At 41.5% G+C, this 27,364-nt stretch overlaps 2 protein-coding genes across 35 annotated transcripts in view; one reads left to right on the top strand and one right to left on the bottom strand.

The window, feature by feature from the left end:
• The window catches only part of TTC39B (tetratricopeptide repeat domain 39B), a 562,176-nt gene that overhangs the window by 330,895 nt on the left and 203,917 nt on the right, over positions 1-27,364 (bottom strand). The window lies entirely within an intron of this gene.
• The window catches only part of CCDC171 (coiled-coil domain containing 171), a 351,755-nt gene continuing 340,811 nt past the window's right edge, over positions 16,421-27,364 (top strand). For 14 of the 34 annotated variants that reach the window (XR_014821447.1, XM_084985233.1, XM_084985171.1 and 11 more), the window contains exons 1-2: positions 17,289-17,421; positions 19,364-19,420. The gene's annotated coding sequence lies outside the window, so the exon portion shown is untranslated. Of the gene's footprint in view, positions 16,516-17,288; positions 17,422-17,591; positions 17,756-19,363; positions 19,421-27,364 lie in introns of those variants that run through there. The other 20 variants (XR_014821448.1, XM_084985160.1, XM_084985258.1 and 17 more) reach the window with 5 other exon arrangements.

Below are 27,364 nucleotides of genomic sequence, written 5' to 3'. Positions count from 1 at the left end.
AGTAACTATCAACTCATTCATTCCACTAATATCACCTGTTTGGTGAGAGGTACTAGGGAGTCAACACTAAACCTAATTGATATAGTCATTCTGCCCTTAGGGAACTTACAATTAAGAGAAGGAGACAAAAAGGCGAACAAGAAACTGAATAAAATAATTTCAAATTGAATCAAATGGTATGAAAAAAACATGAAGAGGAGGGTGAATCAGGGACGAATTTAGGCAGCATAGACAGGGATGACTTGTCCTTGGAGATGAGTGTTAAACAGTCCCTTGAAGGAAGAGAAAGACCTTGTCATTCAAAGGGTGAAGAAAGAGTTCCAGGCAAGATGAATTGCATGTGCAAGGAGTTTGGAATATTCCTGAAACTGAAATAAAACCTATTTGGCTGGAGTTGAAAAGGGGCATGGAAACAAGGCATTAGATGACACTGAAAGAGTCCAGATTATGCAGGCCCTGGAGACCACAGTAAAGGGTTTGGGCTTTACTCTATTTTTATGTATGCCAATGTATTAACTGTCATTAGCCCTTGGTAGTGGGGTTGCAATTGGATTTAAAATTTTTCTTCTTTTTTAAACTTGTATTTCTAAAGTTCCAACATATATTACCTATGTAAATATACATGCATATCTTTTTTCCTTTTCTCTGGCTCTTCCAGCCAGCCTCCAGTGTTTTGAATTACCCTAATGGAGGCACCAGACTTGTACCTGAAAAAGCCATTTTGAAGGGCCCTGCCCCCTGCGGACACCACATGGAACAGATATGAACTCTCCCTGCTACATCCTGTTCAAAATCCTGACCCATAGAATTATGAGAAATAATAACACAGTTGTTTGAATCTTCTAAGTTTTGAAGTAGTTTGTTACACTTCAACAGCTTATACCACAGCCACAGCAATGCAGGATCCAAGCCCCACCTGTGACTTTAATAAGATATCTTAGAGAACAGGCATACCTCCTTATGTGGGGGCATGAAGAAAGTGGGGCAGACTGGGGCCTTGTTGACTCTTGACCAAGAAGACTCACACAAAGGGCTTCAGAAGAGAGGCCATGTGGGCCCCAGGAGCTGAGTGGAGAGCTGCTCTGTTGCCCACGTTGTGGGAGCTGTAGATGGAGGATACCAGCAAGGAGCCTCAGAAGTGTCCATGAAAGTCTTCAATGCAGACAAAGACAGCTGTAAATATTTACCGGATCCTTTGATCCACTAATTTCCATCCTAGGTATATCCTCAGTGAAAACATACAGGAGTTCCTCTGTGGTAGAATGGGATTGGTGGCATCTTGGGAGCCTTGCATGCAGGTTCGATCCCCAACCCAGTATGGAGGGTTAAGAATCCAGTGTTGCCTCAGCTGCAACGTAGGTGGCAGCTATGGATTGGATCTGATCCCTGGCCCAGGAACTCCATACGCTGTGGGGCAGCCAAAAAAAAAGAAAAGAAAAAATATATACATATGGGAGTTTCTATTGTGGCTCAGCAGATTAAGAACCCAACATTGTGCCCATGAAGATTTGGGTTTGATCTCTGGCCTTGTTCAACCGTTTAAGTACCTGGTATTGTCAAGAGCTGTGGTGTAGGTGGAAGACACGGCTTGGATCCCATGTTGCTATGGCTGTGGTGTAGGCTGGCAATTGTAGTTCTGATTCCACCCCAAGCCCAGGAACTTCCATATGCCACACGTGTGGCCCTAAGAAGAAAAAAAATAAACACATATATATGTATATCAGAGTCGGGTACCAGATGTTTATAACAGAATTATTTGTGTTACCCCAAGTTAAAAAGTTCCTTTTTTTTTTTGCCATGCCCGCAACATGTGGATGTTCCTGGGCCAGGGATCAAACCTGACCCACAGCAGTGACGTGAGTTGCCTCAGTAACAACACTGGATTCTTAACCCACTGAGCCACAAGGGAACTCCCCAAACTAACACTTCTTGATAGAAGTCAGGATAGTGGCTACATTCAGAGTAACAGTAATAACTGAGATGCGGTCCAGTTAGGGAATACACTGGAAAGATTATCCCAAAAGCAAAATGCCAACCCAAAGAAAAACCAAACCTTATTCTTTTTTTGTCCACGCTCAGGGCATGTGGAGGTTCCCAGGACAGGGATTGAACCCATGTCACAGCAGCCACCCAACCCACTGCAGTGACAATAACAATACAAGATCTTTAACTTGCTGAGCCACAGGAGAACTCCAAAAACAAATGTTTCAAACCTAGTAATAAATTTAACAAGAATTTATAAGATTCATGAGGCAAAAACTGTATGAAGTTTACTGAAGGATATAAAAGAAATTCTAGAATAAATGGAGAAATATAACATATCCCTGGATGGGAGGACTCAATAACATAAAAATATCAATTATCCCCTAAGTCTTCTAAACATTCATGTAATTCCTTGATAAATTGATTCTAAAGTTCTTCTGCATCTTTGCCCATCTCATTTAGAGAAATGGCCCTATATAAATGATTTCCCTCCATTAGCTTCTATTCCTCATATTCAATTTCCCTGTCATTTGTTCTCTCTTCTCTAGCCATGCTGGCCTCCTTGTTGCTTCAACATGCCAGGCAACTTCCTGCCTCACATCTTTGCAATTTCTAGGCCCACTTTCTGGAATGCTCTTTCTCTAAATAGCTGCACACTTACTCCCTCACCACCTACAGGTCTTTGCTCAAATGTTATCCACTTAGGGAGGCCTTCGCTGATGACCTGATCTAAAATTGGAACACCAGACCTACCCCCCACCACCCACAAGCATTTCCTTTCCCATTTCTTTGTCTATTTTTTTTCACAGTGCTTATCCCCATCTGGCATGCTGTATGTTTTTTACTTACGTTTATTGCTTGTATCATTTGTTGACCCCTTCTAACAGAAAACACACACATGCACACAGAAAACCCACTGATCAAAAATGCTGAATTTATTTTACTTTTGTTTAAGGAAAAACACTACCATGACAGAGTCTAAGGGATACCTCAAAATGAGGAAATTAGGGAAAGGCATTTGTAGAGATTTAGGATCTGGGCTGGGTGATTTTAAAGTGGGAACTGGTTGGAAATGGGCAGAGTTTATGATATAAGAGGTTTGGATTGGTGGATTCAGCAAAATAGGAATTTTGATATGAGTCTTGATGAGCTAGAAGTTTTGATAAATAAGCTGTTTTTATTTATCCAGAAGGAACATACATTATATTCCTCAACCAGAAGTTAGTATTTTTGCTTTCTTATTTTTTTCTTTTTCATTAATTTTATTGAATTATAGCTGATTTACAATGTTGTGTTAATTTCCGCTGTACAGCAAAGTGATTCAGTTATAGCTTTGCTATTATTTAACACCGGCGCTTGAGAATTGTGTTAGTTTAAATTCCCGGTCCTGGAGTTCTCATCGTGGCGCAGTGGTTAATGAATCCCACTAAGAACGATGAGGTTGCGGGTTCGGTCCCTGGCCTTGCTCAGTGGGTTAAGGATCCAGCGTTGCCGTGAGCTGTGTTGTAGGTCGCAGATGTGGCTCAGATCCCGCGTTGCTGTGGCTGTGGCTGTGGCTGTGGCGCAGGCTGGCAGCTACAGCTCTGATTCGACCCCTAGCCTGGGAACCTCCATATGCCACGAGAAGCTGCCCCAGAAAAGGTAAAAAGACAAAATAAATAAATAAATAAATAAATTCCCGGTCCTCATTTTTATCATTTTCCAGGTTAATCTGGAGGAGTATTGTCATTTGTGGAGATAATCAGTCTGGATTTACACCATGTTTGATATGTTGTGTTTGAGTATAATTTCTTTTCTTTTTCTTTCTTTCTTTCCTTCCTTCCTTCTTTCTTTTTTTTTTTTTTTTTTTTTTTTTTTTTTTTTTTTTTTTTTTGGTTTTTAGGGCCACACTTGGCATGTTGGCATGTGTAAGTTCCCAGACCAGGGGTGAAATAGGAGCTGAAGCTGCCAGCTTGCAGCACAGGCACAACACCACAGGATCCAAACCATACCTGTGACTTACATGACAGCACATGGCAACCCAGGATACTTAATCCAGTGAGCAAGGCCAGGCATAGAACTTGCATCTTCATGGTTACTAGTTGGGTTCATTACCACTGAGCCACAACAGGAACTTTGAGTATAATTTCTGATGGTATTTGTTCTAACTTCAACAAGTGTAAAGCCTTTCTTGTTATTTTTGTTTTTTGTTTTGTTTGTTTGTTCTGGTAGAAGATCATCAGTAGACATAGTGACCTTAAGATCCTTGAGTTCTGGAGTTTCCCTTGTAGCTCAGCAGTCACGAACCCGACTAGTATCCATGAGGACTCAGGTTCCATCCCTGGCCTCGCTCAATGGGTTAAGGATCCTGTGTTGCTGTGGCTGTGGCATAGGCCAGCAGCTGCAGCTCCGATTCGACCCCTAGCCTGGGAACCTCCATATGCCTCGGGTGCAGCCCTTAAAAAACAACCAAAAAAAAAAAGAAGAAAAGATTCTTTTTTTTAGGGCTGCACCCGAGGCATGTGGAGGTTCCCAGGCTAGGGGTCAAATCGGAGCTACAGCCGCTGGCCTACGCCACAGCCACAGCCAGATCCGAGCCGCATCTGTGACCTACAACTGCAGCTCACTGCAACGCTGGATCCTTAACCCCCTAAGCAAGGCCAGGGATTGAACCGGCAACCTCATGGTTCCTAGTCAGATTCTTTTCCACTGAGCTACAATGGGAACTCCAAGAAAAGATTCTTGAGCTCTATATTTGAGTGGGTGACACAAACAAATGTTAATCTAATTATGTAGAAAAGTGTCCAGATAAACTAATAGAATAGATTCCATTTCAACTATGAAGACCCCCCAAAGAACCAGAGATTTGGGTATTAGCCAGATTATTTAGTTTCATGGTATTTGTTTTTCTAGATCTTTTTAGTAATATTAAAGATCCCAGAGAAGTCTGCAGAAATATAAATACAACATTATTATATATGTATTAATAAAGAGATCACTAGTTCTAAAGTGAAAAAGCTTAGGACTAAGTTTGCTAGTGTTCCTTTCTTATAAGATATATAAAAGTGATATAGTCTCTGAATACACTCCATCTGTTTTTAAATCCTTTCCACAGTTCCTAATGTGGCTCCACCAGTTAAGAACCTGACATAGTGTCTGTGAGAATGTGGGTTCTATCCCTGGCCTTGCTCAGCGGGTTAAGGATACAGCAGTGCCCTGAGCCAGTCAGGTGCAGTGGGTTAAATGATCTGGCATTGCCACAGCTGTGCAGTGGGTTAAATGATCTGGCATTGCCACAGCTGTGGAGTAGATTCAGTCCCTGGACTTTTCGTATATTTCAGGTGTGGCCATTAAAAAACCCCAAAACCTCTCATTTATCTGAGCCAAAATAACCAGGTCACTTTCTAGGAAAAAAATTCACATTCTAATTTTACTTTTTGTTCTCCACCCATATTATAATTCACAGTAAAGAACACATAAGCTCTCAGATTTGTCTTTTAGCATTTTTCTTTTTTGCTTTTAAGGCCACACATACAATATATGGAAGTTTCCAGGCCACGGGTCGTATTGGAGCTGCAGCTGCTGGCCTACACCACAGCCATAGCAACTCAGGATCTGAGGAGTATCTGTGAGCTATACCACAGCTCATGGCAATGCCGGATCCTTAACCTACTGAGCAAGGCCAGGGAATCGAACCTGGATACCAGTCAGGATTTTTACCACTGAGCCACAAAGGGAATCCCTTTTCTTATTTTAAATACAATTTTTTTTTTTTCTTTTTTGGCTACCCAGCAGCCATATGAAAATCCCTGACCAGGGATCAGGCTTGAACCATAGTTGGGACATACACCACAGCTCATACTCCTAAATAAACTTTTTAAATTTACCTTTTTTTTTTTTTTTTTTGGCCTCCCTGTAGCACATGGAGTTCCTGGGCAAGAGATCAGATCCGAGTTGCAGTTGTGGCAACACGGATCCTTAACCCACTGTGCCTGGCCAGGGATCTAACCTCCCTCCATCCCAGCTCTCCTGAGATGCCGCCAATACCATTTTGCCACATTGGGAACTCCTGAATTTATCTTTATATAGCTTTATCTATATGTATGCAGACATGCACAAATATATAAATATACTAATTGATGATTAAATTAAGATTTTTAGCTAGCTTAACCTATTTATTTATTTTTTTTATCTTTTCCAGGGCCATACCCACGGCATATGGAGGTTCCCAGGCTAAGGGTCCGATCAGAGCTGCAGCCACTGGCCTATGCCACAGCCACAGCAATGCCAGATCCGAGCTGTGTCTCCGACCTACACCACAGCTCACTGCAATGTACTGAGCGAAGCTAGGGATCGAACCTACAACCTCATGATTACTAGTCAGGTTGGTTAACCACTGAGCCACAACAGGAACTCCCTAGCTAGCTTTAAAATACAACTTTAAAATATATTTAGCTTTACCAGTATTATATAGAACAATGTGTATATTATTTTGCTGAATATCACATCTTTATATACTGTAACAATACCCTTAAAAAACAAACATGGAGGCTCAGTGGAAATGAATTTGATTAGCATCCATGAGGATGCAGGTTCGATTCCTGGCCCTGCTCAGTGGGTTAAGGATCCAGCATTGTCATGAGCTGTGGTGTGGGTCGAAAACACGGCTTGGATCCGAGTTGCCACATCTGTGGAGTAGGCCCGCTGCTATAGCTCTGATTCGACCCCTAGCCTGGGAAACTCTGTGTGCCACAAATGTGGCCCTACAAAGACCAAAAAAAAAAGCATGCCATATTTATGGTTTTGATTGAATATTCCCACTTCTATTTAATAATTCTCAGTGTTACAAATTTTAATCAGAGTAATAAATGTTGGATTTTGCGAACACAAGGGAAATTAGAAAGTAGGAAACCAAGAACTATCTTGCTAATTTTTTCCATTGAGTGTATATATAGATATATGTTATACTACTTTAATACATTTTAAGGTGGCAGAAGTATAAATGTGTGTACATAATAATTGAAAAACATTTGCATACCTTGCTGTTGCTGTTCTATAGCCATTCCATATATAAAAATTAGGAACAAGTATAATTTAAAATTATCTTTAGTGATCTTTTTAACAAAAAATTATTTGAGTAACCATAGTACATAAATTTGTGGTCTTAAATTTGACTAAAATATCTGGGAATTACTTTTTTTTTTTTTTTTGCCACAGTCACAACATGGCTGAAATTCCTGGGCCAGAGATCAAACTCAAGCCTTAGCAGTGACCTGGCCACAGCAGTGACAACACCAGATTCTCAACTGCTAGGCCACAGGGGATCTTCCTGGAAATTACAATTTGTATTAACTCATTGAGTCCTTATCACATACAGTACTGTAAGAATCCGTGAGATTACATTCTTTAAAAATATTCATTATTTTAGGGAGTTCCCATTGTGACTCAGTGGTTAATGACTCCGACTAGGAACCACGAGGTTGCGGGTTTGATCCCTGGCCTTGCTCAGTGGGTTAAGGATCTGGTGTTGCCGTGAGCTGTGGTGTAGGTCGAAGATTCAGCTCGGATCCCGCGTTGCAGTGGCTGTGGCGTAGGCCAGGGCTACAGCTCCAATTAGACCCCCAGCCTGGGAACCTCCATATGCCGTGGGTGCGGTCCTAGAAAAGACCAAAAAAAAAAAAAAAAAAAAGATCGTTATTTAAAAAAAATCCATTATTGCAATTTCATTTAGCCAAATACAATTTTATGTTTGTAGTCTTAAACCATCTGTGGAAATAATAACTTACTGAGCCCATAGAATTAATGTAGAAACTTAAAAGGTTTAAATCATGAGAAACTAAACCCAAGTCATGTACTAAAATATAAATAAATAAATATATATATATTTAACTAACTTTTTTTTTTTTTTTGTCTTTTTGCTATTTCTTTGGGCCGCTCCCAAGGCATATGGAGGTTCCCAGGCTAGGGGTCGAATCTGAGCTGTAGCCACCGGCCTACACCAGAGCCACAGCAACGCGGGATCCAAGCCGCATCTGCAACCTACACCACAGCTCACAGCAACACCGGATCGTTAACCCACTGAGCAAGGGCAGGGACCGAACCTGCAACCTCATGGTTCCTAGTCAGATTCGTTAACCGCTGCGTCACGACGGGAACTCCTAACTAACATTTTTATTGTGAGAAAGTTAGAGAAAAGTTGTTTTAAGCTAAAGGTATATGGCTATAATTATGTCCAAACAATCATCTATTTATCAGTAATCCTTAAATGTATATATATATATATATTTTTTTGGTTGTGCCTGCAGCATACAAAAGTTCCAAACCAGGGACCAAACCTGCGTCACAGCAGTGATAATGCCAGATCCTTAACCATTAAGCCAGCAGGGAACTCCTTAATGAAAATTAATTAAATCCATAGAATAGTCAAGAAATTTAGAAAAATGAAACGGACTAGTAGTTTAAAATGTACTATAAAGACATAATAATTAAAACATTGTGGAAAGTTCCCATGATGGCTCAGAGGTTAACGAATCCATGGATCCATGAGGATGTGGGTTTGATCCCTGGCCTTGCTCAGTGGCTTAAGGATCTGGTACTGCCACGAGCTGTGTTGTAGGTCGCAGACGCGGCTTGGATCTGGCATTGCTGTGTCTGTCGCTTAGAATGGCAGCTTCAGCTCTGATTGGACCCCTAACCTGGGAACTTTCATATGCTGCGGCTGCAGCCCTAAAAAGAAAAATACAAAAATCAACATTGTGATGTTGGGACATAGATAAACACATTGAATAGAAAAGAGAATTGGAAAATATGTATACATGTGTGTGTGTGTGCATCAGTGCATCTATTTATAAGTATATGTATATCTCCCAAGCTTTCTGTCCTCTTAAGGAATCGTCCTTCTCAAGCATTTTTTTTTAAAAGGGAAGGGGTTTGTCCCACAGCTGCTTCTGAGTTGACCACTGCTTCTCTGCTGGTGAGCCTCTCAAGTCTTTTGTGTTCCTTTGGCTGCTTACCAACTGGAACTCATTAACTACACGTTCCACCTTCATCAGTGCTGACGTCTCCATAAGGGCTTCTACAAAAGGCTTCAAGACCTTCCTTCCATCCACAACTCCAACTATAAAGTTGTTATTTTCTCTCATGAGAGTTACAGCATTTAAAACCATATATTAAATGTGCATTTTTAGGGGTTCCTGTTGTGGCTCAGTGGTTAAGGACCCAGTGTTGTCTCTGTGAGGATGCAGATTCAATCCTTGACCTTACTCAGTGGGTTAATGATCCAATGCTTGCTGTAAGCTGTGGCATGGGTCACAAGCAGTTGCATCTCAGATCCCATGTTGCTGTGGCTGTGCCGTAGGTCTCAGTTGCAGCTCTGATCCAACCCTTGGCCCGGAACTTAAAAGTGCAGCCATTAAAAGAAAGAAGGAAAGAAAGAAAGTAAGAAAGCAGAAAAAAGGAAAGGAAAAAAAATGCCTTTTTACAAGGCTGGAGACAAAGACATTCATTAAGTTATAAACTTAGGGGTCCACTGTGTCCTCCCTCGGTTCTCAACTTCTCAGTCTTCAGACTGAGGCCATAGTGCTTCCTTTTTCATCTCACTGTAGGAAACATTATCTTCCCCACAAGTATGGTTGTCTAGATTTGAATTATTTCACATAGAACAATAACTCATAGCTTCAACAGGCAAATTCAGGGTGAGTTGGGGAGATGAAGTCCTCTCTAATTGTCCCAGGCAGGTTAAGAAATCTGGACCTCTTTCAGATCTTCTCTGGCACAACATATGGAGGTTCCCAGGCTAGGGGTCTAATTGAAGCTGCAGATGCTGGCCTACACCATAGCCACAGCATTGCAGGATCTTAGCCGTGTCTGTGACCTACACCACAGCTCATGGCAACACTGGATCCACAGCCCACTGAGTGATGCCAGGGATCAAACCTGCATTCTCATGGATACTAGTCAGGTTCATTTCTGCTGAGCCACAATGGAAACTCCTGCACACAGTTTAATTTTTTGGAAGTCTATTGAGTAAGTATGGGACTAGAAATAGATATCACTCATGTCACTTAAGGATAAATATTGGCGGATGCTAGTATTTATTTACTTATTTTTATTTTTTATTTTTTTATTTTTTTATTTTTAGGGCCACACCTGCGGCACATGGACATTTCCAGGCTAGAAGTCAAATCAGATCTATAGCCGCCGGCCTATGCCACAGCAACACCAGATCCGAGCTGTATTTGTGACCTACACCACAGCTCACGGCAACACTGGATATTTAACCCACTGAGTGGGTCCAAGGATTGAACCCGAATTCTCATGGATACTATTTGTGTTCATTACCACTGAGTGACAAGAGGAACTCCGGAGGATGCTAGTCTAAATTTGCAAGTAGAATAAAAACACATTCTTATTGTCTATAATTTATAAGAGCAACACTACTCATATTGGAATGATTATTTTACATTGTCATACAAATCAATATCGGTTCCTTTCATTATTGCCTTCACTCCTGCTCCTTAACATTTCTACTTTCAGGAGTTCCCGTCGTGGCTCAGTGGTTAACGAATCTGACTAGGAACCATGAGGTTGCAGGTCTGATCCCTGGCCTCGCTCAGTGGGTTAAGGATCTGGCGTTGCCATGAGCTGTGGTGTAGTTCACAGACACAGTTCGAATTCTGCGTTGCTGTGCCTGTGGCATAGGCCAGCAGCTACAACTCTGATTAGACCGCTAGCCTGGGAACCTCCATATGCCGTGGGTGCCGCCCTCAAAAGACAAAAGACAAAAACAAACAAACAAACAAAAAAAAAAAACAAAGAAAAAAAAATTTCTACTTTCAGGAGTTCCCATCGTGGTTCAGTGGTTAATGACGACGACTAGCATCCATGAGGACGCGGGTTCCATCCCTGGCCTTGCTCAGTGGGTCGGGGATCCAGCATTGTGGTGAGCTGTGGTACAGTTCGCAGATTCGGCTAGAATCTTGTGTTGCTGTGGCTTTGCCATAGGCTGGCAGCTACAGCTCTGATTCGATCCCTATCCTGGGAACCTCCATATGCTGCAGGTGCAGCCCTAAAAAGACAAAAAAACAAAAAACAAAAACCACATTTCTACTTTCGGATTGTGCTTTTTTAGATTGAACAGGAATAATAACATAAGACAATGTTAAAATTAAATATTTAATTTATATTTCTTTAAAGGATGACAACTTATCTACAAAAACTTGGCTGCAGCTTCATAATTATTCATTATAAGTTTATGAATTCAATTTTTGACTTAACACTGTCTTTCTAAATTTTGATGGCAGTGGTGTTGTATTAGTGATTTAATGCATCAAGTTACAAAAGATAAAAGCAGCCTAGTGCTAGATGTTACTAAACTTCATCAATAATCAGATAAATGAAAATTAAAAGAACATTAGAACAATAACAAATTTCTGTTTATCAAATTGGGAAAGTTTCAATACTGCAAAAATATCTAGTGCTAGTAAGCGTAGAGGGAAGTAGGCACTTTCATGCCATGTTGATATTTCTCTAAATTGATATTCTTTCTGAAAGATAACCTGGTACAATGCATAAAAAAATACAGCTGTCAAATGCTGACTCTTCAGAAGCTCAGCATAAAAACTGTTCAGTTTATTAGGTTTACTACAATAATAGAATACTACCTTGACTGAGCCTTTTGAGTGACTCAAAATGGAAAATTAAGGCCAGTTATTTTTAGGGCGTTAGGGCGTGGGCTAAAAATATTTAGGGAAAGGAAGCAAGTTAGGGTAATACTTGGGATTGGGTAGAGTTTATAATACAATAGCCTCAGGTTAGTAGACATGGGTAAAAGTTTTGAAGCATTTTTTTCCCTTTGGCTATGTGGGGCACGTGGAATTTCCTTGGCTAGGAATTGAATTTGCACCATAACAGTGACAATACCACAACCCTAACCTGATGAGCCTCTAGGGAACTCCTTCAGTTTTCAATTTTAATCCTTTTATCCATCAATTCCTTTTCTAGAAATTTACACTATGACTTCAAAAAAGACAAATATGTGGGAGTTCAGACATGGCTCAGCAGTAACAAACCCGACTAGCATACATGAGGATGCTGGTTTGATCCTTGGCTCTGCTCCAGCAGGGTAAGGATCTGGTGCTGCTGTGAGCTGTAGTGTAGGTCACCGATGGGGATCATACCCTGAGTTGCTATGGCTGCAGCATGGGCTGGTAGCTGCAGCTCTGATTTGACCCCTAGCCTGGGAAATTCCATATGCTGAGGGTATGACCTTTAAAAGACAAAAAATAAACAAATAAATAAAAATAATAAAAAGACAAATCTGCAGAGAGTTCCCTGGTGGCCTAGTGGTTAAGACTCAGCACATTCACCACTGCAGCACAGGTCTGATCCCTGATCTGGTAACTGAGATCCCACATCAAGCTGCTGCGTGCTGGACAAATATGCAAAGCAAACCTATAGAGACAGTGTTTTGTTTTTAAGAAATAGAGCAGAAACAATCTAAATGATGGGATAAATAAATTACAGACATTCATAACATGGATTATAGTACAGCCATAAAAAGCTATATTTTATCATATTAAAATAGAAATGTGTCAATACTCTATTTTTAAGTAAAAAAAAAAATCATTGGTTGATCTAGCTATAGATAGACAGAAGTACAATACTTCATACACTGCTTCCAGCAGTGATCTGCTGGAGCTGGTTCACACAGGGCTCTTGAGAGCCGAGTGTACATATTTCTTCTGAACTCTGCAGTCAGAGACTGTGTGTTAGTTGCTTGAAATGAGCCACAGTGGCAGTATTTAGAGAATACACAGCAAGGAAATCAGCATACCACTGGCTTCAAATAACAGAAAACAAGACAAGCACAGGCTTAAATTCTAAGACCATTAATTGTTTAGGTCAGAAGGAAGTCCAGGAATGGGTCAGCAACTAAATCATGTCATGAGGGATCGAGGTCCTTTTTATTCTCATCGCAGTAGCTGTGCCCTTACATTTCATCATTTAGAACTGGTCACACAGCCCCACAGCTAGTAGGGAGCTTTGAAGAACCAGGAACTGGCAGTAGGAAACAGGATATTGTGTTCAGAGCATTCATCTCCTGGAGTTCTACCTGTTACCACTGCAAATAAGTTGAGGCTTTCACTAAGGATGGGTTAAGAAATAGAAAAGCAACTAACGGTGTCTACTACTAGCGTGTGTGTGCACACATGTGTAAAATAAAAATAAATGAATAAACAAGAGTACCTTCTTTTAAAACATGTTTATTTATTTATGCATCAAAAATGTTATACTTCTTCTTCTTCTTATTTTTTTGCATTTTAGGGCCATACCCTTGGCATATGGAAGTTCCCAGGCTAGGGGTTGAATCGGACCTGCAGCTGCCATTTTATGACACAGCTCATAGCAACGCTGGATCTTTAACCCACTTAGTGAGGCCAGGGATTGAGCCTGCATCTTCATTGATACTAGTCAGGTTCTTAATTAAGCTGCTGAACCACTATAGGGACCCCTATATATTCCTAATAGTTTTCGTATCTAGAGTGGGAAGGTAGGGCTTTGGGAAGACTTTTACTGTTTATGATTGCCCTGATTTAAGTGACCATGTATTTATTTTCAGAACAAGTGATAAAGACGCATGCTTTTTTTAAAAAAAAATTAGAATACGTGTGAAACCATTTAGCATAGTGCTTTGCTCATGTTAAATAGATCATGTTATTTGGGTTCAAACCTTTTACATTAGCTTATATATCTTAAAACTTTTAATGTAAGTCCATGCTTACCTCATAACATTTATTCCTGGTTTCAGTTGCTAATGTGAATGACAGGGGGATTTATTGTGAGACAGAAGGCAAGGCTGGAAAGGCAGGTAGGGGCAAGAATAAGGGCCCTTGACTAATGGAGGAAAAGTCTGGGTTTTATCCAATAAGGACTGAGGAGCCATTAACATAATTCATGAAGAGGGTAACATAATCAGAGTCATGCTTTAGAAGAATCACTTCCATTTCAGCACACAAAATGCAGATTGAAGGGGCAAAGAACTGGAGCCATTGAGAGCAACAGTCATAGCAAGATCTCCCAGTTCTAAGAATTGATACCAAAGAAGCAAAATAATCAAGCACCTGAATTTTCTGGGAGAATTTTCTGGGAGTGGTTGCTGAAGGGTCAAAAGGATGTGGTGCATCTGGTGCTTAAAAAACTCTGAGGCTCACATGCATACACTCAGATCGTAACAATCCCTTAGTGTCAGAAAAGTGCATTTGTGCCCTTAGGCCTGCTTTTGATTTTTTTTTTTTCTATTTTTTGATCCTTTCCTCTCATATTTCCCCAGTTTAAAAAGGCTCTAAATGTTAGTTGTCAACTTGTAAAAAGGTTGAGAATTTGTACAGAAGAAGGAGGTGAATGACCTGTGTCAGCCACAGCCAAGGTCTGGAATACCAGTATCTGGATATGAAACAGTAAGGAAACAAATAAATGAAGACGATTAGTACGAGGCATATAAAGAAGATAGGGGACAGAGAAGAAGTAAGTAGGATTTAGTAATTTTCAGATGTAGGAATTGAGAGACTGGGAGAGAAGAAAGATTCTCTGTTTTTTTCACTTGGGTGTCTAAGAGAATATAAAGTAAAGAGGTAGAGGAGCAGTTTGAGGGGCTCCAGTGAGAAGTTGAGAAAGATAATTAAATTTTAGATATACTAAATTCAATACTGACAGACATTATAGCTGTACTACTTAAATGAGAGTTAAAAGTTTAAAACTAGAGCTCAGTTCATGATATTATGATAAGTCAGGTGGACAGAAAGAATTGAAAGTTGTGGACCCAGAATTCACACTTGCAGGAATGGATGACATCAACAGGGAAGCCAATATGGTAAATCATGAACATGGAGGGCAGAAACTGAGAAAATATTTTCTTAAGGGGCAAGAGGGTGATAAGGGTTTCCTGAGAAGCACAAAAAGGTCAAAGAGCTGGCTAAACGCTGGCTAAAGAGTCTCACCTATGCTGGAGAGGTATCTGAGGATGATCAAAGTTTTAGTGAACTCAAGGTGTCTGGGATTTGGTAGTGAGGTCATTATTGACTTTGGAAACTGTTTTGGTAGAGTGCTGAGGATGGAACATTTCGAAGGAATGAGATGAGTATTGTGACTCTTGAGGCTAAAAAAAATGGGCTGGACAGTATCCTTCTGTACAACCTTCCTAGGCAGTAGCATGTTAGGCAAACAAAAGACAACTGAGAATTGACCTTGTAACTACTAGAAAAACAAAAACCTCAAGTATTTGAAAACAGTTTGATTTATTGTGTAATTATTAGAACTTTTCTGCTTAACATCCTTCATCAGTTTCGTTGCTTGGTAAGCTAAGTATGACCTAGAAGACCCTCTGTGATGTGGGTTCTGCTTACTTTTCCAGCCTGGCATCTTATTCTTCACACCCGCCTACCCCAAGACTGCACAGGGAGCTTTGTTCAGTTTTCCAAATGCCTCACTCTGTTTCCTGTCCTGCTGTTTGTAGCTTCCATGTCTTCCAAGTCCTAGCTTGGTCAATCTATAATCATCTTCCTAGACAAAGCTCAAAGTTCTCCATAAAGCCTCTCCCGTTGTTCAGGGTACATATAAACATTTCCCCCTTCTGAATTCCACTGTACCTATATCACATACCCTGCATTTCTACCACCTAGTTCTGGGCTGGGTATATGGTCTGTATTCCATAAATGCTGGATGAGTAAATATATGAAGACGGCAAGTCTTCACGTTGCACTCATTTTTTCATTAAAAAATACCGTACCAAAAAAAAAATTACTGTACCATATAGTCTTCTTGCTGCACAATATTCAATTTTGTGATTTTGCTAAAATACAATGAAGTTTTTTATAAATATTATCTAAAACTTGTAAAGGAAAAAGAGTCCTAATATCATTAGTCTGTTGTAATTTTCCATTTTGTTTCTAAGTGTTAGAGTAGGCTATTTTTTCCTTTCCAAAAATTCCTTTCTTTGAAGTAATTATTCTCTTTCTGACTAAATTATTAGGTAGCGGGATGGGCCTCCTTTTTTAATCTAGATGACCAAACTCATATCAATTAACATTTCAGTGCTACAGGAATCAAGGTTTTAATCTCAATTTGTATTTGCATTTATGACCGTTGGCTATCCCCAGGGAGACAAGGGACAGACGGCCCCTACACCTGGTTTCAGGTTGGTGACAATCATCAAGGGATGATGTTACCATAAAGATTCCTTTTGTATTAACCACCTTTTCCTGAGGAGGAGGTGGCGGTGGTGCAGATAAAATCCTTAATCAAAATCCCGCCAATTTGCATTGTTCTTTGGGGAATAGGCTTTCAAAAGCCCAGGAACAAAAGGGGATTTGGTTTTCCACTCTCCCTGAGGCGGCAGCAGATTGTGAAGCGGCTACCGGGAGAAACCCAAGTATAAATTATCAACGAGAAAAGCGTGTGCGTGTGTGTTGGGTGGGGGTGGGGAAGCGGAGGCGGGTAAGAAAGGGAGCTGGAGCACACTGGAGCACATGCTAAAGCTCCAAGGAGTTTTTTTTGGTAGGTACCTCGTTATGTAATATTTATAATGAAAAGACGCTGCAACAGCATCAGCGCACTGACCCGTATTTTCCCGTCCCGGTTTACAACCACAAGCTGGGATACAATGGGCATGGAAGGAGGGGACTCGAAACACCGTGAGCGATCTCAGCAGGAAACCTGCCTCTCCTACAGAATTGGAGCCTAGAGAATTTGCTTCTGACTCTTGCATCTGACCGCGGACCCCGAGGGCCTGCGCTGGTACTTACGCTCAGCAGGGGAGCTAGTTTAAAAACGCAGGATCTAGGATCTGACCTCTTAAGATTTTTATTCAGTAGGCGGGGAAAATGGGTTAGGGCTTGGAAACCTGCTTTTACAGCGGGCTGTCTAGGAATTCCGGAACAGTGACACGGGCACCTCACCCCGAGACCACCGCACTAGAGCGTGGGCCGAGGCGTCCTCACGCGGGGCGAGGACGCACCACACGCGGGATCGCGCGCGGTGGCGAGCGCGCCGCTCCCCGGAAACGGCGCATGCGCCGGCTGGCCTCCCAGCGAAGCCGCCCAGCTTCGCGGGCCAGGCTCTTCCAATCGGAGCCCGGTGTTCTCCGAGTGCTTATCCCGGAGCTGCGGGAGGCGGGAGGAAAGGGGCGGGTCGGGCTGGGAGGCTAGCCAAAGTCTGCGGAGGTCTTTGAGGGAAGTCGAGTTTCCGGAAGTGGCCGTTATAAACACTGTCTCCCAGGGGCTAGTCCCCCTTCTGTTCCCCTCCCCCGTGCTCTTTGTTCCCTCTCCCCGGGTCCTAGAGTCCGTCGAGTTCCAATGATTTTTGCTCTGACCCCGCGGTCCGCTTTGGCCTCTCAGTCTTTGAGATTGGAAGCTGCCCCCAGAGGTCTTGGGTGTGCAGTCTGCTTCACGGGAGCCCCCTGAGGTAACCACCGGGTGTGGGAGTTTGGAGGCAAACGACTTGGGCGGGAAGGTGCTCAGAGGAACGGTATGGAGGGGGGGGGGGCTCCAGTGAGTGAGTGTTGTGGGGCTGTTTTGTGATTGTTCGTGTCGTCTATGAGGACACGCCTCCAGCTGCTCGGGATTGGCTTCTCCATCCTTCTGGAGGAAGATCTTCCCCGAGCATCCTAGCCAGCGACCGCTGCCTCAGTACCCAGAGGGCTGGGTAGGGACCAGAGGGCAGGACCCAGAGGACCTAGACTTGGAGCTTCTTAAGTTTACAACTTCGAACTGCTGGGCTCTTTCCCTCTCAAGAATCAGTAAGTCCTTCGAGGACAAGGACCAGGTCTTTTTCATCCTTTTAAAATGAAAATGCCAGCCACACAGTAGACATTCTATAAATGCTAGATAAACTAAAGGAGGAGTTGTACTAGGCTGTCTTTTGTAGCTTCTACTCCACCACTCTAAGAGGCAGAAGGGAGAGCTGAGTTTTTTTCGAGGCAGTACAGTTCTGCAGAAGTGGATCCTCCTTTTGACTGTTCTTTATTCCATGTGATATTTATCCTAGGCAAATACACTTTTTCGTTTTAAGCAGATCTCCAATGATACTGCATATGTTTACCTGAGAAGCAATTTCAGCTGGTGTCCAATTCTTGAACACAATACAACACATTGATGTTTTATAGTTGTTTTCGTTATCTTGGAGAAAAGAGCCTACTTTTTTTTTTTTTTGTCACTTGTTGTATTGAACCGTTAGTGCCTAGTAACAGCAACACAAGCCCAGAGCAGCAAACGAACAGAGTTTCCCGTGAAAAGAAAAGGAAACAAAGACAGTGCAACCTGCTAAATGGAAAGATGAAGGCAGTAATTTTGGTCTGAAGCTTTCTGCATCAGTTCCAGGGAAGTCTTTTGTTAGATCTGTGACCTCGGGTGAATCACCTAAGCTCCCTAGGCCTTAAGGTACCTTATCTATCAGATAAGGAGGATAGACTTGGTCTCTAAAGTCCCATTTAATGCTAAAATACTTTGATTGTCTCAGCCCATTTGTCTTGATTTCTTTCTTTCTTTTTTTTCTTTTTTTGTCTTTTTGCTTTTTCTAGGGCTGCACCCGCAGCATATGGAGGTTCCCAGGCTAGGGGTCTAATCGGAGCTGTAGCCGACGGCCTACGCCAGAGCCACAGCAACTCGGGATCCTAGCCGCATCTGCAACCTACACCACAGCTCACTGGCAACGCTGTATCCTTAACCTATTGAACAAGGCCGGGGATTGAACCTGCAACCTCATGGTTCCTAGTCGGATTCGTTAACCATTGAGCCATGGCAGGAACTCCTGTCTTGATCTTTTTTTTCCCTTTTCTTTTCAGGGCTGAACCTGTGGCATATGGAAGTTCCTAGGGGTTGAAATGGAGCTGCAGCTGTTGGCCTACACCACAGCCACAGCAACTAAGACGCTTGCTAGATCCTTAACCCACTGAATTAGGCCTGGGATCAGATGGAACCCGCATCCTCATGGATACTAGTCAGGGTTGTAATCCCTTGAGCCGCAGTGGGAACTCCCACCTTGATCTTATTTTGATGCCAGAACCAAACGTCTCTTTTAAAGGTGAAATATGTTTTTGGTTGATAGGCATCCCCAACACAGATGTGGTTACCGCTGATTACAACACTGGTATGAAAGAGGATGGATTTAGGAGTCAGCAGAACATGAGTTTGAATTCTAACCCTCCCAGTGGATATGTTCACGCAAGTTAATCTCTACTAGCCTCAATGTTCTCATCTATGAAATGTACCAAATGGTCTTTAGGGTTATTGGAAAGACTCAGATCAGGTGTACTTAGTGTAGTGTCTGGAAGGTAGGAAATGCTCAGTAATAGTAGTTTTTATCTCTTCATCCTCTCTAACCTTCCCCTTTCCCCTGGTCTGTGCAGACACGCTGAGAGAGATGAGTACATTCTGGATGACCTACAGAAGGACTCAGATGTGAGGTAGGAAAACTATCTACCAGCAGTGGCTCGGAAATCTAAATGTCTTTCTGGCTGGTACTTACTCTCAGGATGTCCAGCCATTGATCCCTTGGCTTCAATTGCCCTATTACCTATTTCTTAAAAACTTCTTATTGAAGAATGATATACACAACACCCACTTGTCTATTTTAATAGGAATGGTGCGAGTAGTCCAGAAGATTAAGTTAATGTGCTCATAACACATTAACATAAAAAGCTGATTTACACTTTGCTTTTATCCATTATTGCCCGAAGGATGGCCTGATTTTGGCCCAAGTCTGTGGAAATCCCACCTGGTTGAGAAATCACTGGTGGTCTGAGCCATCTTTCGTTAAGAAGACCCTGACTTGTAGTTAGTTTGGATGTAGGGAAGAATGATCTGTGCTAGGAAATCTGCAGCATGGAGTAGAAGTGCATATCTGCCAAGGGGTTCTCACATGCTCCCTGGTTAGAATGAGTCATATCAATAGCAAGACACACAGCAGAGCTCTGGAGTCAGTCAATTTGGGTTAGAATCCTGACTCTGTCACTTACTAGAGATGTGAGTTCGGACAAGTGACTAAATATCTTTAAGTTCTAGTCTCCTCAGGTAGAAAATTGGAATATTAACAGTGTCTTCCCTTGGGGTTGTTGTAGAGTGAAATAAGATAATCAGTGAAAAAGTTTTTAGCATGATACCTGGAGAAGGGATGTTTGTCACAGTAGGAATGATGACAGCAGGGAGTAGCAGAGTTACATAGGTACTGAAGGAAAAAAGGGCTGCATTGATTGCATATCATAACAAATTTTTAATTACACATAAAGATGAGCAAATTGTTGTTTATCTTGTGTTATTTCAAAGGGAAGTGTCAAGTAAAGCTAGGAACATGTATTTATGTGGGGACCCTGCAATTCTTTGACTTAGCTTCCTATCCCACTGTTGTTTTCATTACTGTACCTAGCTACTTGACCTTCCTCATCATTTCCTCTTTCATTCTGGTGGAAGAAAAGGGAGATTTTGCTACATTTTCTCTTGCCATATTGAATATTAAAGAAATCCCATCATAGCTTAAATTCAGCCGCAGACCTACATTTGGCCCTTCATTGATTTTAGTTTTCCTCAAATACACAGGCAGGCCCTTGAACCCTGGTGTCACCAAGAGCTGATGTCAGAGAGGAAGAAAATAAGAGTTTGCCAAAGGAGACTATAGACAGGATATATTTTTATGATGATATAGTTAAAAAATTGAGATATATTTCACCTAATGTAAAAGTCACCTTTTTTAAAGTATACATTTCAAAGGTTTTAAATTTATTCACTTTGTACAGCAATCACCACTATCAAATTCCAGAACATTTACATCACTTCCCAAAAGAAATCTCATACCTGCTAGCAGTCAGACCCAGTTCCCCCTCTGTCTACCCTCTGATGACCTCAAGTCTACTTTCAGTTTCTGTGGATTTACCTTATTCTGCACATTTCATATGAATGGTGTTATACAGTATGTGGCCTTTTGTGTCTGGCTTCTTTCATTTAGCATGAAGTTTTCAAAGTTCTTCCATGTTGTGGCATTTATCAGTATTTCATTCCTTTTTATGGTTGAATAGTATTTCATATTTTATTATCTATTGATCACTTGATGAATATTTATTTGGATTGCTTTCACTTTTTGGCTACTTATGAAAAATGCTGCTATGAACATTTCTATACAAATTTTTTTTTTGGTCTTTTTAGTGCCGCACCCGCTGGCATATGGAAGTTCTCAGACTAGGGCTCAATTGGAGCTGTAGCTGCTGGCCTACACCACAGCCACAACAGCGCCAGATCTGAGCCTCATTGTGACCTACACCACAGCTCATGGCACCGTCAGATCCCTAACCCACTGAGCAAGGCCTCAAAAATGCTAGTCGTGTTCGTTAACCACTGAGCCACTACAGGAACTCTGTGTACAAGTTTTTGTTAAAGTCCAGTAGTTATTTAGAATGTGTCTTTGTGTTGAATGTGCTAGGTCAGAGTTCTCAGATATGCAGTTTGTTTTTTGAAAGTGTAGATTAAAATCTTTTTGTATTTCAGAAACTTTTTCTTGAGGTATAGTTTTCAGTATTTGTTCTGTTTCTCTTGCTTTGATCTTATTCAAGGACTGCTATTATCTACATGTTGGTTATTCTTTGCCTGTTTTCAGTATTTTTGTCACTTTCTCTTGAATCATTTTGATCTGTTTCTTTTTTCTTTCTTTCTTCTTCTTTTTTTTTTTTCTTTTTTAGGGCCGTACCCGCAGCATATGGAGGTTCCCAGGCTAGGGGTCTAATTGGAGCTGTAGCCGCCAGCCTACACCACAGCCACAGCAACACCAGATCCAAGCCATATCTGCAGCCTATACCAGGGCTCACAGCAATGCTGGATCCTTAACCTGTTGAGTGAACCAGGGTTTGCACCTGCGTCCTCATGGGTACTAGTTGGATTCGTTTCCACTGAGCCACAATGGGATATCCTCGTTTTGAATTTTGATCTGTTTCTTCTTTTTTTTTTTTTTTTTGTTTAAAACTTTTACCTCTTTTTCATTTCATGTGAACTTTAAGGCATTTTTTTTTTTATCATGTCTATTTTTTTTTTTGCTTTTCAGGGCTGCACCTGCAGTATATGGAAGTTCCCAGGCTAGGGGTGGAATCAGAGCTACAGCTGCTGGCCTACACCACAACCACAGCAACGTGGGATCTGAGCTGCATCTGGCATCTACACCACAGTTCCCAGCAATGCTGGATCCTTAACCCACTGAGCAAGGCCAGGGATTGACCTCAGATCCTTATGTATACTAGTTGGGTTCTTAACCCACTGAGCCACAATGGGAACTCCTATCATGTGTGTTTACTCTTATGTTCCCTCTCATTTAGTCTTCATTACAGAAATGATTTTTTCTTTTATTTCTAATCCTTTCTGATCTTTGTCACCTGATTTCTGAGGTTTTCTTATTTTGATTTCTATTCTTTCATGTCTTACACCATTTTGTTAATGTCTTTTAGCTCATTTTGAAACAGTAAATTAAAATTTTCATCTGTTTTGTGGGCATGTCTTTCTGTCATTCTTTGATTTGTAAAAGTCTATTCTACTCTTTACTCTCTCTCTCTCTTTTCTTTTTTGGCTTTTTAGGGCCACACCTGTGGCATATGGAGGTTCCCAGGCTAGGGGTCCAATCAGAACTACAGCTGCTGGCCTACATCACAGCCATAGCAATGCCAGATCTGAGCCGCATCTGCAACCTACACCACAGCTCACAGCAATGCTGGATCCTTAACCCACTGAGTGAGGCCAGGGATCGAACCCACCACCTGGATTCTTTTCTGCTGTGCTGTGATGGGAACTCCCTTACTCTTTTTTTTTTCTTATGTTTCTATAGGACTTAACTATACTACTTTAATTTTTTTTTTTTTTAAGGACTGCACCCACAGCTTATGGAAATTCCCAGGCTAAAGGTCGAATTGGAGCAGCAGTTGCTGGCCAATGCCGTAGCCACAACCACAGCAATGCCAGATCCGAGGTATATCTCTGACCTACCCTGGATCCTTAACCCACCGAGTTGGGCCAAGGATCAAACCTGCATCCTCATGGATAATAGTCAGGTTTGTTACAGCTGAGCCGGAATAGGAACTCCACTATACTACTGTAATGTTGCTTTAAAAAAAAAAAATTGCAGCTTTTTAAACATTCTATGTATTTTTTTTTTTTTTGGCTGCTCCTATGGCATGAGGAAGTTCCCAGGCCAGGGATCAAACCCTGGGTCACAGTAGTGACCCACCTCACTGCAGTGACAATGCCAATGCCAGATCCTTAACCTCCTGTACCACAGGAGCGCACTAACCTTATGGAAGGTTAGTTTACCTGAACTTTGAATAAGGATCAAGAATGTTTTTCTAACTTCATTGAATCCTATGCCAGAGGCACAGCAACGCTGGATCTGAGCCGAGTCTGCAACCCACACCACAGCTCATGGCACGCCGGATCATCAACCCACTGAGCAAGGGCAGGGACCAAACCCGCAACCTCATGGTTCCTGGTCGGATTCATTAACCACTGCGCCACGGTGGGAACGCCTCTGCTCAGTTTTGGTTCCATCCTCTGCTGATTCTCGTTAGTGTGGGGCCCTCTCCAGGAATGGGACCTCAGCAGGTCATTTATCAAAGTCCATGAGGCTTGACTGTACTAACCCTTTTAAGACTCTCTTACCATATGCCTGTTTCATGTGCCAGTTTCATCTGCTCTCAGATTGTCCTGCAGTGCCTTGCATTAACTCTCTGTCGACCCATTGGGGGTTCTTTCAGCTGCAGTCTTATTATTTCTCTCTTCTTTCTTCTCTGTAGACACTTCCGCTCCCATGCAGGTATTTTGGCTCTCAGTGGTTTGCCCTGCTTCATTTGTATTTTGTAATTCTTTTTGTTGTAAATGTTGCCCATGATTTTTAGTTTCTCTATTTAGTTACCTTAGATAGGATTTTGATAAACTCTGTCATGAAAATTAATAAGGAAATTATAGAAAAATTAAAAGACTGGGAGTTCCCTTTGTGGCTCAGCGGTTAACGAGCCCAACTGGTATCCATGAGGACACAGGTTCAATCCTTGTCCTTGCTCAGTGGGTTAAGGATCTGGTGTTGCTGTGAGCTGTGGTATAGGTCGCATATGCGGCTTGGATCCCATGTTGCTGTGGCTATGGCGTAGGCCGGCAACTGTAGCTCTGATTCGACCTCTAGCCTGGGAACCTCCATGTGCTGCAGGTGCAGCCCTAAAAAGATCAAAAAAAAAAAAAAAAGACTATAAAAGGTATACACAGGGCTGGTATGAGAATCCGTTTTTTTTTTTTATTTTGCATGTCACTCTTTTTTTTTTTTTTTTCTCTTCTTAACACTGAAAGAACGTTTTCAAACATCTTATCCATACTAGTTTTCTAATGTGTCACAAGTTACCACAAACTTAGTGGCTTAAAACAGTCCTTATTTATTATTTCTGTAGGTCAGGAGTCTGGGTCCCACTTCAGTGGCCCTCTGTGCAGAGTTTCACTCAGTTGCAGTCAAGGTGCTGCTGGCTGTGTTCTCATCTGGAGGCTTGACTGGAAAGAATCTGCTCCCCAGTTCATTCAGGTTATTGGCAGAATTTATTTCCTGTTGGCATCTGTGTGACCAAAGGATCCAACTATTTCCTTCTTGTGGAGTGGAGGCTGCTTGCTGTTCACTGCCATGTGGCCTTCTCCATAGGCATTTCAGAGCATGACAGCTTCTGGACCAGCTGGAGGTTGTCTGTCACTTCCAGTTGGCTAAGACAGAGTCTTATATAACATACTGTAATTATGGGAGTGTAGCCTGTTACCTTTGCCATATTCTTTTGCTTAGAAGTAAGTCATAGGTTCTGCCTCCAGTCAAGTAGAGGGGATTATACAAGAGAGAAGCAGCAGGGTGCAGAGATCACGGGCGCTGGTTGCCTACTACATTATCTGTGCAATGGTCTGGAATCAGTGAAGCTTGTACCTGAGCTGTAGAAGATACTTTCTGTCTAGAAAACCATTTAAGATTTAATTTAACCATGTTACATACCAAAATAATGCACTGAAAAATGATAGATATCTTCGGTTTAGCTTTATTGAAAAAGCTATATTAAAATCTGTTAAACTACCTCTTTTGCCCCCAAGATCTAAACAAAACAAAAAAACAAAGACATTGTTAAGGCCCTGAGTAAATAAATTCTTCTCCTGGGGGTAAGTAGAGATTCTACTTTTCCCTCTAATGACGTGTGTGTGTGTGTGTGTGTATGTGTGTGTATTTAATCCTTTTCACAAAAATAGAAACATCTTTAATATATGCTTTTGAACCTTGGATATTACTCTGAAGTGTAGAAGAGTCCTTTCTAGGTTGTAACTCTTTTGCTTCCATTCTGAAGGCAGTTTCCCTGGAGTCTGAGCTTTGGGGGCATGGTGGTAAGATGAAAAGATTCTGGGACTCAGTATCAGAAGAGCTTGATTGAGTCCTTGGTGTCCCCTACTTAGTAGCTGACTGGCCTTAGGCAAGCCATTTATGCCTCTGAATCTAAGGATGAGTTTCCTTAGTTGAAGTGAGGATAATAAACCTTAAGTAAGGTAATTTATGGTTTAACTGTATATTAACAGTGACCTTGTAGAAAGAGCATTGAACTTTGGATAGTTATGAGTTGTTATTTTGGTCTTATAACTATGTGCTTTTGACAAATTACTCCTAATTTCTGTGTCTTAGTTTTCTTTGTTGAAAATGGGATAATCTTCATGTTGCACTGTTGTAAGTATCAGAGTTCTATACTGTAAGTTCCAAATACAGTGCTTGTTACTGTACTTGGTGTTCAATAAATTAATGATAGTGGTATCAGTTTGTCTACCCCTATTCCCAAAGAAGTCTTTTTTTGTTTCTTAAACAAAACAAAACAAAAAACTAGTCTTTTTTTAAACAAAACAAAAAACTAGTTTTTTTTTTTAAAACAAAACAAAAACTAGTCTTTTTTTTTTCTTCTTTTTTTAAATACTCAGATCTGTGGCATATGGGAATTCCTAGGCTAGGGGTCAAATCGGAGCTGCTGACCTACACCACAGCCATGGAAATACGTGTGCCACAGCTTTTGGCAAATGCCAGATCCTTAACCTACTGAGCAAGGCCAGGGATTGAATCTGCATCCTCATGGAGATAGTGTCGGGTTCTTAACCCTATGAGCCACAACGGGAATTCCCAAAACTTAGTCTTTTAGGATTCTGGAGAAATGGAACTTTTCCTTCCATCTCTTTGTCCATCCTCTTTTTCCTAGGTCAAACTATTTTTCTATGACCTATCTGAATCACTGTTTTAAAGGTCTCTTTTGAGTTCCCATTGTGGCTCAGTTGTTAACAAATGCAACTAGGAACCATGAGGTTGTGGGTTTGATCCCTGGCCTTGTTCAGTGAGTTAAGGATCCACCGTTGCCATGGGGTGTGGTGTAGGTTGCAGACCTGGTTCGGATCCTGCATTGCTGTGGCTCTGGCGTAGGCCGGCAGCTACAGCTCAGATTTGACCCCTAGCCTGGGAGCTTCCATATGCCAAGGGAGCGGCCCTAGAAAAGGCAAAAAGCCAAAAAGCCAAAAAGCCAAAAAAAAAAAAAAATCCCTTTGCGTTTGGCTGGAGGAGTATTTAATTAGTTCTCAGTACCGTGGGTTGAGTCTACATATCAGTTGAGTCCCTTTTCTTTCATTGGGTTTCTCTCAGGGTTATTTATTGGGAGCTGAGACAGAACAGTTTCAAACTTTTTTTTTTTGTCTTCTAGCTCTCCTGGTACACCTATAATTTCACAAAACAATTCATTTATTACATCTTTAGCCCAGACCAAATTACACCAAGTACAGCCTACTCCTTTCCTTTATCAGGGATCATTATATTTTCTCAGAGGGTTTGTGTTAAAGTGATAGAAACTGACAGTAACTGTGCACTGTATATGTGCTGTATATATTATTTTCTCTCAAGTATATGAAATTGATATAGTTATCTCCTTCTAATGGTTGGGGAAACAAGCTTAGAGAGTTTAAGTGACTTTCCCATGGCCACATGCTTGTAAGATACTTATTGTAATCCTAGCTCAGATCTCTCTGAGGCCAAATCTCATGGTCTTCCTTAGGATAATGGACTTCTATTGGGGAATACCAAAAGACACTTGTGAGAATTTCATTTTTGTGTCTCCTTGGACTCAGTTCATTATTACTGTCTCCCAGGTTAAAATGTTTACCCAGACGTTCCTTAATACTGCGGTAAAGTAACTTACTTTAAAGGTTGACTGTATAATGTGAGGTATCTTCCACAGAAGAGCATTCCAGAGAGAAGGCCAAGACAAATGACACATAGTCTCTTCCTCCTTCCTCTTCTGTCACTTGGCCAAAGGCCTTTGAAAATTACCTTAAGATCTTTTATGTGGCAG

This window comes from Sus scrofa, chromosome 1 (assembly GCF_054392235.1).
Source record: "Sus scrofa isolate SSC_HxYL_T2T_F1_AM1 chromosome 1, Sscrofa_HxYL_maternal_Yorkshire_Landrace_v2.0, whole genome shotgun sequence".
In the NCBI taxonomy this organism is placed as follows: Eukaryota; Metazoa; Chordata; class Mammalia; order Artiodactyla; family Suidae; genus Sus; species Sus scrofa.
The sequence above is the reverse complement of the archived record's forward strand: the minus strand, read 5'-3'. Positions and strand labels throughout refer to the sequence as shown.